Raw genomic sequence first — 13,990 nt, 5'->3', positions numbered from 1 at the left:
AGCTAACCCCACAGCTGAACTGAACAGCTCTCTGTTTCTGAGAAGGAGGAGGGAAGAAGAAGTTTTTTTTTGTGTGTGGCTGAGGGTGGTGGCTGAACCTGAAGAGCTAATTGTGTGTCTGGACTTGTATTAATCAAGCTGGAATTATCTGGCTGTCTGGTTAAAAGAAGGAAGAAGAATAATATTTGTCCTCCAAACTCTGACTGTCCTTGTGTCACAGTTGTGACAGAATTGCCATTTTCCTAAAACCTTCCTAACTCCTGAATAGATTAGGGAAACCCCCATCCGTCTTACCTCATCTTCTATCCTTGCCCTATCTTTCCCAATAAACCTCCTTACTTGAGAAAGAGAGAAAGAGTATCTTCTCTAAACTTCATAGTTTCACCTTGGAGTTACATTGAAGGTGGTTGACTAAAAGGGGGGAGGGGAAGGGAGGCAGGAGGGAGTGGGTGGGAAAAATGGGTGGCATTTGAGGGAGGAGGGTAAGCAATATCTTGATCAATAAGCCATCAATTTATTAGATCAATAGGCACCCTCTTGTAGTATCTCTCTATCTCCATCCAAGTATTTCTTTAATTACAACAGAAACCCTCTACTATATTACACCCCCAAAGCTATCCGACTACCTATATACTACATATTGTCTTCAAAAGGCTGAGGATGCAGGACTCACAGATGTACTAAGTCCTTACCCAAAGCCTGGGATTGGCTTCCAAGTGACAAAATCTTTGGGTTTACCTTGTTTCTGACAGGTTGGTCTCTGTACTTCAGGGAAAGGCAGGTCTCCTCCAAAGCAGTTCTCCAATCCAGGAATTCCTAATTTTTCCCCAAGATTAGTCTTTTCTTAGGGGATGCCAGAGCAAAGATCCTCCTTACCAATTCAGAGGAAATCCAGATCAGGAGAGACTGTTAAACCCGGTAATCTTCTCCCAGGGTTTGTGTCTAAATTCTCCTCCTTTCCTGTTAAAGACAATCTGTGAATTTTTCTCTATCCCTTATCACTTATCCTTACAATATCTCATGTCTGTATACTTAACAAAGTGACAAATCTAACTTCAGTTTTCTACAAATTCATTACTCCCCTCTGTGAAGTTGCTGATGTCTGATAAGGGCTGAACTACAACTGAAGGCTTTCTCACATTCATTACATTTATAAGGTTTCTCACCGATATGAATTCTCTGATGTTGTGTAAGATGTGAATGGTTGCGAAAGTCTTTCCCACATTCATTACATTTATAGGGTTTCTCTCCTGTATGAGTTCTCTGATGTTCAGAAAGGGAGGAACTGTGACTGAAGGCCTTTCCACATTCTTTACATTTAAAGGGGTTTTCTCCAGTATGAATTCTCTGATGTTGAGTGAGGCATGCACTCTGATTGAAAACCTTTCCACATTCATTACATTTATAAGGTTTCTCTCCAGTATGAATTCTTTGATGTTGAGTAAGATGTGAATGATTGCGAAAATCTTTTCCACATTCATTACATTTATAAGGTTTCTCTCCAGTGTGGATCCTCTGGTGCTGAGTAAGGATTGAGCTGTGACTGAAGGATTTCCCACACTCATTACATTTATATGGCTTCTCCCCAGTATGAATTCTCTGATGTTGAGTAAGTGCTGACTGTTTTTGGAAAGCTTTCTTACATTCATTACACTTAAAAGGCTTTTCTCCTGTTTGAATCCTCTGGTGTTCAGTAAGGCATGTAATCTGATTAAAGGCTTTCCCACATCCATTACGCTGATATGGTTTCTCTCCAGTATGAATTCTCTGATGTTGAACAAGATGTGAGTGCTTTGGGAAGGTTTTCCCACATATATTACATTCATAGTCTCTTTCTCCAGTATGAATTCTTTGATGTTCAGTGAGAGATGAGCTCTGAAAGAAGGCTTTCCCACATTCAATACATTTGTATGGTTTTTCTCCTGAACGGATTCTCTGATGGTGAGTAAGACGTGTCCTTTGACTGAAAGCTCTGTCACATTCATTACACTTATAGGGCTTCTCTCCAGTATGAACTCTCTGGTGTTGGGTAAGCTGTGAATGCTTACGAAATGTTCTATCACATACATTACATTTAAAAGTTTTTTCTCCAGTATGAATTCTCAGATGCTGTGTAAGGCATGTGTTCTGATTGAAGGCTTTTCCACATTCAACACATTTATAAGTCTTTTCTCCAGTATGAATCCTCTGATGTTGTGTAAGGCATGTGCTCTGGCTGAAAGCTTTCCCACATTCTTTACATTTATAGGGTTTCTCTCCGGTATGAATCCTCTGATGCTGAATGAGGAAGGAGTTACGGCTAAAAGCTTTCTCACATATGCTACATTTATAAGGTCTCTCACCGGTATGAATAATTTGATGTTGAGTAAGGAGTGAGCTCCGGCTAAAGGCCTTCCCACATTCAAAGCATTTAAAGGGTTTCTCTCCAGTATGAATACTCTGGTGCTGAGTAAGAGATGAGGTTTGAGTGAAAGTTTTACCACATTTATTACACTTATAAGGTTTCTTCTGTGTGGAAAGTTGCTGATACTTATTTTTGTTGGAATTCTGTTCAGAGATTTTTCCATTGTTATCAACTATATAGGTTATCTTTCCTACAGAAATTGTTGATTGGCTATCAGTGTTTGAATTTGGAAAATTTCGACCATATTCATTACGATCGCAATCTTGTTCCCCAGTAGATAATTTCTTATGGTTAAGTTTCATTTGTTTCAAACACCTCTCCTGTGAGATGTATTTCTTTTGAGTTTCTCCTATGAAGCTTTCTCGTTTCCTTGATAACCATTTCTCAGCATCAAGTTCTTCACATCTAAAGCCCTGGGGAATTATTCCTATGAACTGTTCCCTTGCATTCGGTGATTCTACTTCAGAAATAGAATCGTTAGTTATATACCTAGTCTTCCATCCTGAAAGAAAAGAAAAATGCAAATGTCTATAACCCATTACTTATAAAAATTTTCTATAATGGGATACACTTTTAATAGGTTAGATAAGTCACAAATATGACTATTTGTGGAATGGATGGGAATAGGGAAAGGAGAAATGATGGTAAAAGTAGAGGGGTCTTGAATATAAGTCAATAGCAGAGAAAAAAGAAATTCCATTTAAGAGGGTAACTAGACCAATAAAACAGTACAAGCAAAAGGGATAGAGATGAAGGAGTATTCAGAGGATAAAGAAATGAGATCAGGGGATCTTTCAAGAAAAGAAAGAAGGGAACTGTACATGGATGCGAAACATCAAACACCAGAAGAGATCTCAGATCCATCACTACTGAAGAAAATATATCATCCTACCAACATAAGTATACATGTACACGCACAAATGTATAGAAAAGGTAGCATAATGAAAGCCCCGGTATAACCTATAACAAACTATTTATGGGTTGGGGAGGGAGGGGAGGAGGGAGAAAATCTGAATCCTAAAATGTCAGCAAGCAATTGTTAAAAAGTTATTTCTACATGTAACTGAAAAAAATTTTTTTTTAATTAAACCCTTACCTTCCGTCACACAAGGTGATTCTTTTTCTTTTTTTTAAACCCTTACCTTCTGTCTAGGAATCAATACTGTGTATTGGTTCAAAGGCAGAAGAGTGGTAAGGCCTAGGCAATGGGGGTTAAGTGACTTGCTCAGGGTCACACAGCTGGGAAGTGTCTGAGGCCAGATTTGAGCATAGGACCTCTCATCTCTAGGCCTGGCTCTCAATCCACTGAGCAACCCAGCTTGCCCCCCCCCCCCCATTTTTTTAAAAGATAAAGAAGCAGCAGCATAACAGCTCTGCTTGGTGCCATAGCAATAAATACTTCATGAGACTTAGGGGTACCAAAAAAAAAACACCCTTCCTTTGCAAACTGCCATGGCTGACCTCCCACATTGACCTGTTGGATTGTTACTTCAAAGAGTCCCATATGACTGCTTTTACTACCTTCACTTGGCCAAGTACCTCTTTGAATTTCTCTTTTCTTAACTCCCTGGAGACCCAGAATTCAGGGTTCCCCTCCTTTCTCCAACTGGGAAATCACTTCAGGTTTGGAAACTGGGATTCCTGCTCATAAAAAGGAATCAGGAAATTTCTGTTCATGCTGATTTTGAGAGAGTACCCAAGAATGCATATCCAATCCCCTCTCAAGAAAAAAAAAATCACAATGGATTTGCTTATAATAATGCAAAACGGGAATAGATTCTACATCTAATAATTAAGAAATGTGAATGAAGTGATGTAATAACATAATGGTGTATCACACAATATAGTACAGTATAGAAAGAACAAAATAGTACCACATAAAATAATATAAACAAAGGTGGAGAGACAACAATGATAAAAAAAAGAGTCATAACACAAACATTGATTATACTAAAAGCAGCACAACTAGATAAGTACACTAATAGAAATGGGACAGAGATAATGAGTAAATTAGATGTTATTGTTATTATTTTGTTAAAGATTACCACAATCAATCATTTGGAATTTGGATTTTTGTATATATGATTTTATTTCTTATTTTGTTCTACTTTTGCTTCATGCTGATATAAAAGGGGAAAAAGAACGAGAAAAAATTAATAATGAAAGAAAAATGTCAGGTGTCTAAGATTAAAACAATCAAAAGTGATTAGGAAGTTCTGATACCAAAACTCTGAGCCAAATCTCTATAGCCATGAACAGGGAAATAAAAACAACAAAATTCCAGGGGGAGATACGGTATAAGGCAAAAATCTTACCCAAGGAGACTAGGTTCCTATAAGTCTCTAGCATCACATCTCTATATAAATCCTTTTGAACAGAGTCCAACTGCCCCCATTCCTCCTGGGTGAAGTACATAGCCACATCTTTGAATGTCACTGATTCCTGAAACACCAAAACTGTCTTGCTTCTCTTCACATAATCCTAGGAAAAGAGAAATAACACATTGCATCATGGGAAGTAGACAAAATGTACGTGTCATTTTGAGTGTTAAAGGCTCTGAACATATTCAAAGGTGTCAGTATGATATATGAGAAGAATGTAGTACACTCTAAGATCATATGAGGTAAGTAAAAGTAAAGGAGAACAAATGAACAAGAAACTCTGAAGGCACTTAAGAGAGAGTAGTTAAAATAATGTTATGACAGTTTATGCCCGGAAATAAATTAATTTAAATGTTTAAGTTTAAGCAGAGTTAGTTATTTGTATTGATGCTCAACATTTAGTTTTAAATAGAATGCTTGAAAAAGTCAAATATTTGAGAGAGAAGTAAGTTCCACTTATGTTATCATGTCTGTTATTTGGCAAGGGGCAATATGATCTAATGGAAAGAATACTAGAAAAGGGAGTCAACAAAGCTTGATTCTAGTCCCAGTTCTGCCATTAACTAAGCAAGTCACTTCTTTGGGTTTTGATTATTGTCTTCTTTCACCTGGTCTAGTTTGGGGTCAAAGGTCCTTCAGGAGAAACTCAGTACTTTCCATGATAGGATCACCCTCAGGATATATATGGGAGCTGCATATGCAGAAGCAAAGGAACAGATTCAAGATATGGAACCTCAGGTCAAAATAGCCAGCGATCAACCAGTGTGCTGAAGCACAGCTAAGATCAGTAAAAATCTAAGATTTACATCCTGGTATAAAGTTACAGAATGAAAACCACAAAGGAAACAGAGGACAGAATCAAAAGTGGTTGGCAGTCTTGTGGCCATCACAAGTGGAAGCTGCCACCTCACTTGGCAAACAGAAACTTCCACTCCAGGCCTCAGGAATTTTGCTTAAGGGAGTTATAAATAGCTGCTATTTTTCTAGCCCCTTCTAAACAAAGAAGTGTTTTCCTCTAAACAACTCTATGTAGAAAGTAGTATTATCATTCTCATTTTACAGATGAGAAATTGAGGACCTACAAAGAGAAATGACTTATGCAAAGTTACAATGATAATAAATGTCAGGGTCAGAATTTGAACCAGATGTCCTGACTTTAAGGCCAATTATCTTCTACTGTACCATAACTTTTCTACCACATCATAGCTGTGGAATTATGTAGGCTCCTCAGTCATTTCAACTGGCTGATGCTTTCCCTCTTGTTCAAATATTAGAAGAAATGTCCCTACGTTCCCGAGTCTGGACTCAATAAAAACCTTCTATTGTACCTCCATGATGACCAGAATTGAAAGGAACTAGACGGTACAAATAAAACTTGAAGAAAAAAAGCAAACAAATAACAACCATGTGAAAAAATGGTTCAAATTGCTAATAATGAAAGAAAAAATTGTTAAATAGGTTCTACTTCATACCCATCAGTCGGCAAAGATGACAAAAATGGAAAATGACAAGTGTTAGAGCTGTGGGAGGACAGGTGTATTCAGGCAGGTGTTGGTGGAGATGTGCAGTGGTCAGTCATTGTAGAAAGGAATCTGGAACCTTCAAACTTACTAACCTTTCATAATGTCTGACCAAGAAATACAACTAAAAGGCTTACATCCCAAAGAGATAAACTAAAGAGGGAAAACTGCATATATACACAGTCATAACATCATTTTTTTTGCAGCAAAGCATTGGAAACTAAGGGATGCTAATTATTTGTAAACAGTTGAGCAAATTGTGGTATATGAATTTAAGGGTATATTATAATGCATTTAATTTAATATTAATTTAATAATGAATATTACTTCACTGTAGGAAAAGACAAAAGGAAAAGATTCAGAGAAATTAGGAGAAAACTGATGCAAAGTGAAGTGAAAACCAGAATAACAATTTACACATTGCTAAGAGCATTAATAATGAAAAATAACTTTGAAAGACTTTAAGAACTCTGATGAATAAAATTATAAACTAAGACTTCAGAGGATCAATATAAAATCTACTTCTTGTATCTTTATAGAGAGATGAGGAACTACATGGCCATTGGATATATTTGTTCTGCTGGCCTATGTTTTTGATTGTAAGAAAGTTTTTAAACATTTTTGGGGGAGAAGGAAAATTAGGGGCAAGAGGAAGAGCTAGTGATATTTATGCAAAAAAAAAAGACTGTCAATGAATGATGTATTTTTTTAAATGCACAGAAGCAAACAGAAGGAGGTTCAAAGAGAAACAATCAAGAATCAGGACATATTTGGAATGAATATGCTAAATGTATTACAGACTTTCAAAAAAAATTAACAAGCTGTATATAAGAGAGATTTGCATTTTATGTAATTTTTTTTCTCTTTTGCATGTAGAAATGTTTCTATTTGTTTGATATTTGTTAAGTTTAGAATAATAAAAATTATTTAAAAATATATTACTTAAGGTGGGATTGTCATAACAGGGATTTTTGGAAAACTGAGTGGTTTCACATCAACACAGACAGTTCTAATTTGTAGGCAATCAGATTGAGAATCTATGCAATCAGTACTGGGAGTCTGGCTTAGTCAACCAAATTCTTGGTTGGGGGTTCCTAAGGAGTAAACCAAACCAGTTCTCCTAACTGAAAAGGCTCCCCTGGGGTATATGGCCTCTTATTCCTAGATGGTTCTGACAGGCTACTAAGTGATCTGGTAGTAGGTCTAAATGGTTTCAGGTTGCCTCAGGTAATTAATTAATTGTTCAACACAGGAAAGGTAAGGTAAGGTAAGGTAAGGTATGAGTGCAGGGCCTGAAGGGAGTAAAAACAAGAAAGACAAAGAGGTAAAAGTCATAACTAGCATAGATGAATAGGCAGAATTATAACAAAGCAAACATAAGATTCTTGACTTGATGAGTTCATCTACTGGTTTCAATAATTCTATGTATTTTAACTCCCAAATCTATACAACTCCATTCCAAACCTCTCCTCAAAGTTCTTGGGATAATATTTCTGGTGTACTATTATGACCATGTCACTAATCTACTCATAAACCTTTAATGGCTCCCTATTACCTTCCCAATAAGATATAAAATCTTAATTCTGGCACTTAAGACCCCACCAGTGAAGCTATCCCAAATCTCCTCTTACGTCATAAACCTTCCCCTCTATATGCTCTATATTCTAATCAAAGTGAATCCTTTCTATTTCCTGTTTTTATCCTAGCCTCTCTTCTCTGTGCCTTTTACTCATATTATCTTCCATGTTATAAGTAAAAGTTAAATTATGTAGGAAAGTGTGTAAGTTTGCAGAGAGAAGTGGCATGAGATCAGCAGGAGGATTCTAGAACTCTGAAGGAAGGGTTAGAGTGGTACTGAGGCTGTGAGCTGCTCTCTCTGGAGAGTATCTTGAGGTTGTGGCTGCATTTCCTTAGTGGATGATCCTATCCTGTTCTGCTTGCTGTCTTGGTTGCTGTATTTCATAGAGGCAGTTCCTGGTGATCTTGAACCATCTGCAGTGACTGTGAGACCAGTCCTGGATCCTTTTGGATCTAGGACCTTCCCTGGGTCCTATCAAAGGCTTACACAGACCCTTTCCTTAAACCTAGCGAAGAGGGGTTTAGTTGGAGGTTTAGTCAAGATCCAGGACTGGGGATTTAGGCAGTTAGGGAGGATTAGGGTCAGAAATTCACTCTGAAGAAATCTCTGTGAGGAGATATTTAGATCTGGGGGGTTTAGGTAGTTGACATTAGGATTATCTCAAATCCCCTTTTCACCTTCCCTTATTAAATAGATCCATCGTCTATTCTTTTTTTTTTTAACCCTTACCTTCTGTTTTGGAATCAATACTGTGTATTGGCTCCAAGGCAGAAGAGTGGTAAGGGCTAAGCAATGGTGGTCAAGTGATTTGCTCAGGGTCACCCAGCTAGTCTGAGGCCAGATTTGAGCCTAGGACCTCTGTCTCTAGGCCTGGCTCTCAATACACTGAGCTACCCAGCTGCCCCCTCCATCTATTCTTAATACAACCAACAATCTGTCCCTGTTATACAGTGGTCTGTGTTTGTTACCTCAGGACAGGCTCTACCTGGCCTGGGCCTATGATACCATAGCTGGCCTTCCCAAAGTTATTCTTCTCATACTGACCCATAATTAAAACATCTAATAACATCTCCTAAACTATTACACTAATAAAGAGACTTCTACAATCTGTGGACTTCAAATCCCAGCTGAACTTTTCTCTGAAGCTTTCCATGACACCCAAGGGTCAATGTATTTCTCTCCACAATTTTTCCTAACACTTTGCTTGGATCTCTTCTTGGACCATTCTTCCTTATCTCTGTTACTTATCTACTTGTTTTCCTTTTGTGAAGATTAGATTTAGCTCTCCCCTGATTATAACAATGAAGGTACTTAGCTCTTTCTTTATTATGAAGATTAAATTGTAATCCCCTGTCTATTTTTAGATTTAAGTCCCCCAAAGAGTAAACTCAGTATTTAAAGTAGATTTTAACCACAAAACCACATTTTAACCACAAAAAGGTATGAACCAGCCACAAAAAGGTATGAACTAACCACAAAAGGTGTGAACACCCATTTCATACATTTAGTGGGAGGTCTGTGACCCACATGTGAAAGAATGGGCAGTCCTGGAGAAAAGCGTCTGCTGTGATTGGTAGATATAAAATTTAGGGGAGGTGACACAAGAGAAAAAGGTCTTTAAATAGTGGAAACAGAGACACACAAGGGGCAATCAGTCACTTGGGCTTGGAGTGAAGATGATCAACAGTCACTCAGAGTTGGACTGGAAGACAGACACTCAGACTTGGAATGAAAGTGAAGACACTTGGCTGTGGAACTGGACCCCTGGAGGTGTGAACCTCCGAGAAAGCCCATTGCCTTGAGACTCACTCCTTTCCCCTGACTGGTGCCTTAGAATTTCTAACTGGTTTAGAGGAAGTTCTCTCTCTCTCTCTCTCTCTCTCTCTCTCTCTCTCTCTCTCTCTCTCTCTCTCTCTCTTTCTTTCATCTCTTCCTTAATAGCTTTCCTCTGTAATAGTTAAAAATAATATTTCTACCCAGATATATATTTTATAAGGTTTATTGGAAAGGGTAGACAACTATTCCTCTAAGTAACCTGACCATGTGGTGCCTAGCCTGCATGTCTCTTCGCTGCCTGCTCTGTCTCTTCTCCATTCTTCCATGGTTCTCCTGCGGTTCTCCCTCAAGCAGCCCCCAACCTTGACTTTTATTGATGTACAGAAGGTACAGGCACATGACCCCTGGCGCAACTCTGCTATGTCAGGAATGTTTGATAGACAGGTAAAGCTCCTCAGGAGAGGAGAGGGGATACAGTTCCTTGACACACCTCTATTATAAAAATAAACTACCATAAATTCCATTTTACTTTAGTAATTCATTTTGGGACTTAGAAATTAAATCCCTGGAGACCACAAATTAATATATTCAATTCAACCATAAATTTAACACTTTCTAATATATTTACAGCTTCTTGAAAGTAAAGCCTTTGTTAAATCTACTTTGTATGCCAAAGCCCAGGCATAGAACCTTGTACATACCAGGAACTGAATACTTCTTTGTTGAATTGAGTTTTAAAAATTTGCAGTGCATAGGAAGTTGAACCAATCACTTTGGTAGTATGAAGTAAAGCATCATAAATATTATTTCAGTGTTTTGTTAGTTTTCTCTAATTGACCATTATTAGGACCATTAGATTGATAAAAAGTTGCCTTTAACTTAAACCATATACATAACATAGACTCAAAATGAGAAGCCAGGTTGTCCAACTTGAGAACTCTTCCCTTATAGGGAAAGGAGACTGTGTGTATGAACCATTTCCTAAAGGAGATATAGATGCTTGGATTGTGAAGAACCTTGAATAGCAGCCAAAACATGTCTAGACTTTTTAGTAGAAAGGTTATGGGAAGCTATTGAAGGTGTTGAGTGGGAAAGGGGGGTGTATATGTGAGCTGTCAAGAAAATAAATCCATAATGCCAATGTATCAAGAATCAGCCTTTCCCTACACTATATAATGGAAAAGAGACTGAGGCCAGGCCTGAATTTAGACTGGACCTTCTCCCAAAGAGGAAGCTTCACAGAGGGATTTTTAAGACTGTTAATTAACACTAGGAATAGCTTGTAGGAAAAGAAAACACATACAGTATTATTTTTTTTAACATGACAATGAAGAAAATGCAGTTTCTTGGGCTCCACACAGCCTTGCTGATAATGATAAGCAAAGCTTCTTATAAGCAGTTGAAACAAAGGTGCGGTCTAGGTTTAAAATAATATTTGACATCCCTGAAATCTTGGGCAAGGCTATGGCTTAATTAATAATCATATTTTTATGTCTTTATCAGAATAAAATAATGAAACTGATATGTCAGAGAGATTAATCTGTAAAAGTGTGTAGGATGGCTGAGAGAGAGAGAGTCTGGTAGCTTCTAGAAAAATTGGCTCATGGCTACCATTTATAGAATACTTGAAAAACTGGAAAGTGCTTCATAAACATTATCTTATTTGACCACAACAATCCTGTAAATAGGGACTAAAAGTACTGTTAGATTAAAAATAGTTTTGAGTGTTAAATAGTTGTAGATAAGAGAGTGGGAGCCATAAACTGTGATAATTAAAATGTTTGGGAGCAAGGGAAATATAAATATCAATTATGACCGCTGAAATATGTTTTCTACTGTGTCTTGGTTTTATATAAATATAAGATGGTCACCAGGGAATATATTCCCAATTTATGAATATGCCTAAGCCAACTGGGTTTTATATTTATAGAGAAATTTAATTTATAATACACTGATTAATCAATAGAAAAGGAGAGAAAGTAAGAAAGGAATAAGAATGAATAAATCAGTCAGTTGGTTTTATCACTCACCCAAGATCTCTCTAGGTAAGGCTTCTCATGCCAACCTCAGGCTCCACCTTCAAGAGAGCCTCCTTTCAAGAAATATTTCCAGAGAATTCTCCTCCTTCAGAGCCAGCCTTCTCTCCTGGTCCTCCAACAGAGTAACCTCCTCAGTCCTCCTTCAGAGCCATCTCGCTCAGAGCAAAACCTCCTCCCTCTCTCCTCAGACCCCGCTATCTTTAAGGAAACCATCTAAGTCCCCTCCTCTCAGTTCTCACATCTACCAATCACTGTCGATATCTCCTCTGTGCCAATGGTGGCTCTAGCTTAACCCAGGACCACCCAGAGGTCTGTTTCCTTTGCACATGTCTGTTGTAGGTCATATTCTCAAATAATTAAATCTTGATCTATGCTGTAGCCCTTCCTAAATCCTGTTAGACTGAGTAGGGTGGAGATTGTAAGTTCCAAGACCTGGTTCTGTCATTCCAAGTATCTCTATTGTATCAATTCTAAAATCAATCATGACTCAAAGAACTTCCTGTTCTATGCTTAAGCATAGGTCAAAGCCCTTTCCATTGTTTAGCAAAAGGTTTCTGTCCTAAAGTAGTCTTAAGTAGGGAGGAGAAGGACCCTCCCATGCCAAGGGTTTTCACATTCCAATAGAGTTCTTACTATCAGTAGGAAATTTTTCAAGTATGAAATTTCCCAATGGTGAAATTTCCAACATTCATAAGTCTAAGAAATTTTAAGGTTTACAGTACTTATCATCCCCACTTTACAGATGAGGAAACTAACGCTCAGACAAAATAAGTGACTTACCCATTGTAACAAAGATAGTAGTAGAGGTAGAATTTGAACTCAGGTTTTCTTAACTCCAAGGCCAGCACTCTTTTCCACTCTGCCTCTGACTGAGTGATGTGATAGTGTTCTGGGCTAAGATGTTGGCAATAGAGAAGAGACAGATGCTAAAAACATTAGAAGAAAAGGACAGATCTAAGCAATGGAATAGATACTTGGGGATGAGGGAACTAGAATTCTTGAGACTTTCCCCTGGAAGATCAGGAGAATGATGATAATGACTTATAAGGTGTGCCAGGAAGGGAAATCACTACTGGTGGGGAGAGAGGTCAGAGTTGTCAAATTAATGAACAAAGAAACACCAGGAAAGGGAATGGTGCCAAGGCAACTGTTAGAAACTATCTCAGAAAGAAGGTGACCAGATATCTATCCTAAACTCAATAGGTGAAGACATCTCATTTCAACAAATGTTAAATACAAAACATTCTGTTTGGTACTGGGGATACAAAGAGACATACAAAACAGGCCCTATTCTTAAGAAATTTTGAGACAAAAATTGATGACACTAAGCATGAACTTATTTTCAACTTTTCTATGTCTCACAACCCCTGGACTTCATGCTCAATTCTCTCCTCTTCTACTCCAAGCTAATAAAGAAGCAATCCTTCTCCTAGCCAAGACCAGCCTCTCTACAGGTACCATTGATTTCATTACCTCCCCCTTTTTACAGATGATTGCTCCCGCTATGATCTCTCCCATCAACCTCTCCCTAACTACTGATTCCCTGCTGCCTACAAAATGTCTATATCAGCTCCAGCCTTTAAAAACTCTCAATAAATCCTACCAACCCCTCAAACTAGCGTCCTACGCGTCTCCTCCCTTAGCTGTCACTCATATAGCTGTATATATTTAATGCTTCCATTTCTTCTCCTTTCTAAATATTCTGAATTGTAGCTTTTAACATGGCTTCTAATTGCCAAGTTACCCAATGAGCTCTTAATTGCCAAATATATTGGTCTTCTCTCAATCTTCTACTATATATATATACTAAAACCCATACTCTAATTTTAAATCAGAATTTTTTCTTATTTTTCATAAAAGACTCAAGTTTTGGCACTGGCCATGTTCCAAGCCTGAAATGTACTCCCTTCATCTCTACCTCTTAGAATCTCTATTGTTCATCAAGCCTCAGGTGAAGTGTTACCCTCTATAAGAAGCCTTTTCTGATCCCCTCCAATTGCTAGTATCTTTTCTGACCTTCCTATGATCTCTATTTCATAAAACCTATGTACGTGTATGTACATGCCTCTCCTGTAGGAATTCAAGCTTCTTGAGGGCAAGGGCAATTTTGCTTTTTCTTTTTATATACACAATGTTTAGCACATAGTAGGTACCTAATAAAGCTTCCTGATTAACTATCTTAAAGCCTAATTGGTCTCCCTGGTTCTAGTCTCACCTTTCTTGAAACCATCTACTACATAGCTGCCAAACTAAGGTATCTTTGTAGTGACATCCCACTGACCTTAGGATAC

At 37.9% G+C, this 13,990-nt stretch overlaps 1 pseudogene; it reads right to left on the bottom strand.

Moving 5' to 3' along the window:
• Nucleotides 1–13,990, bottom strand: part of LOC103093225 (zinc finger protein 420-like) — a 136,096-nt pseudogene that overhangs the window by 114,951 nt on the left and 7,155 nt on the right.

The sequence above is a fragment of the Monodelphis domestica genome, chromosome 7 (genome assembly GCF_027887165.1).
Source record: "Monodelphis domestica isolate mMonDom1 chromosome 7, mMonDom1.pri, whole genome shotgun sequence".
In the NCBI taxonomy this organism is placed as follows: Eukaryota; Metazoa; Chordata; class Mammalia; order Didelphimorphia; family Didelphidae; genus Monodelphis; species Monodelphis domestica.
Note: the sequence above shows the minus strand (reverse complement) of the source record. Positions and strands in the feature narration are given on the sequence as shown.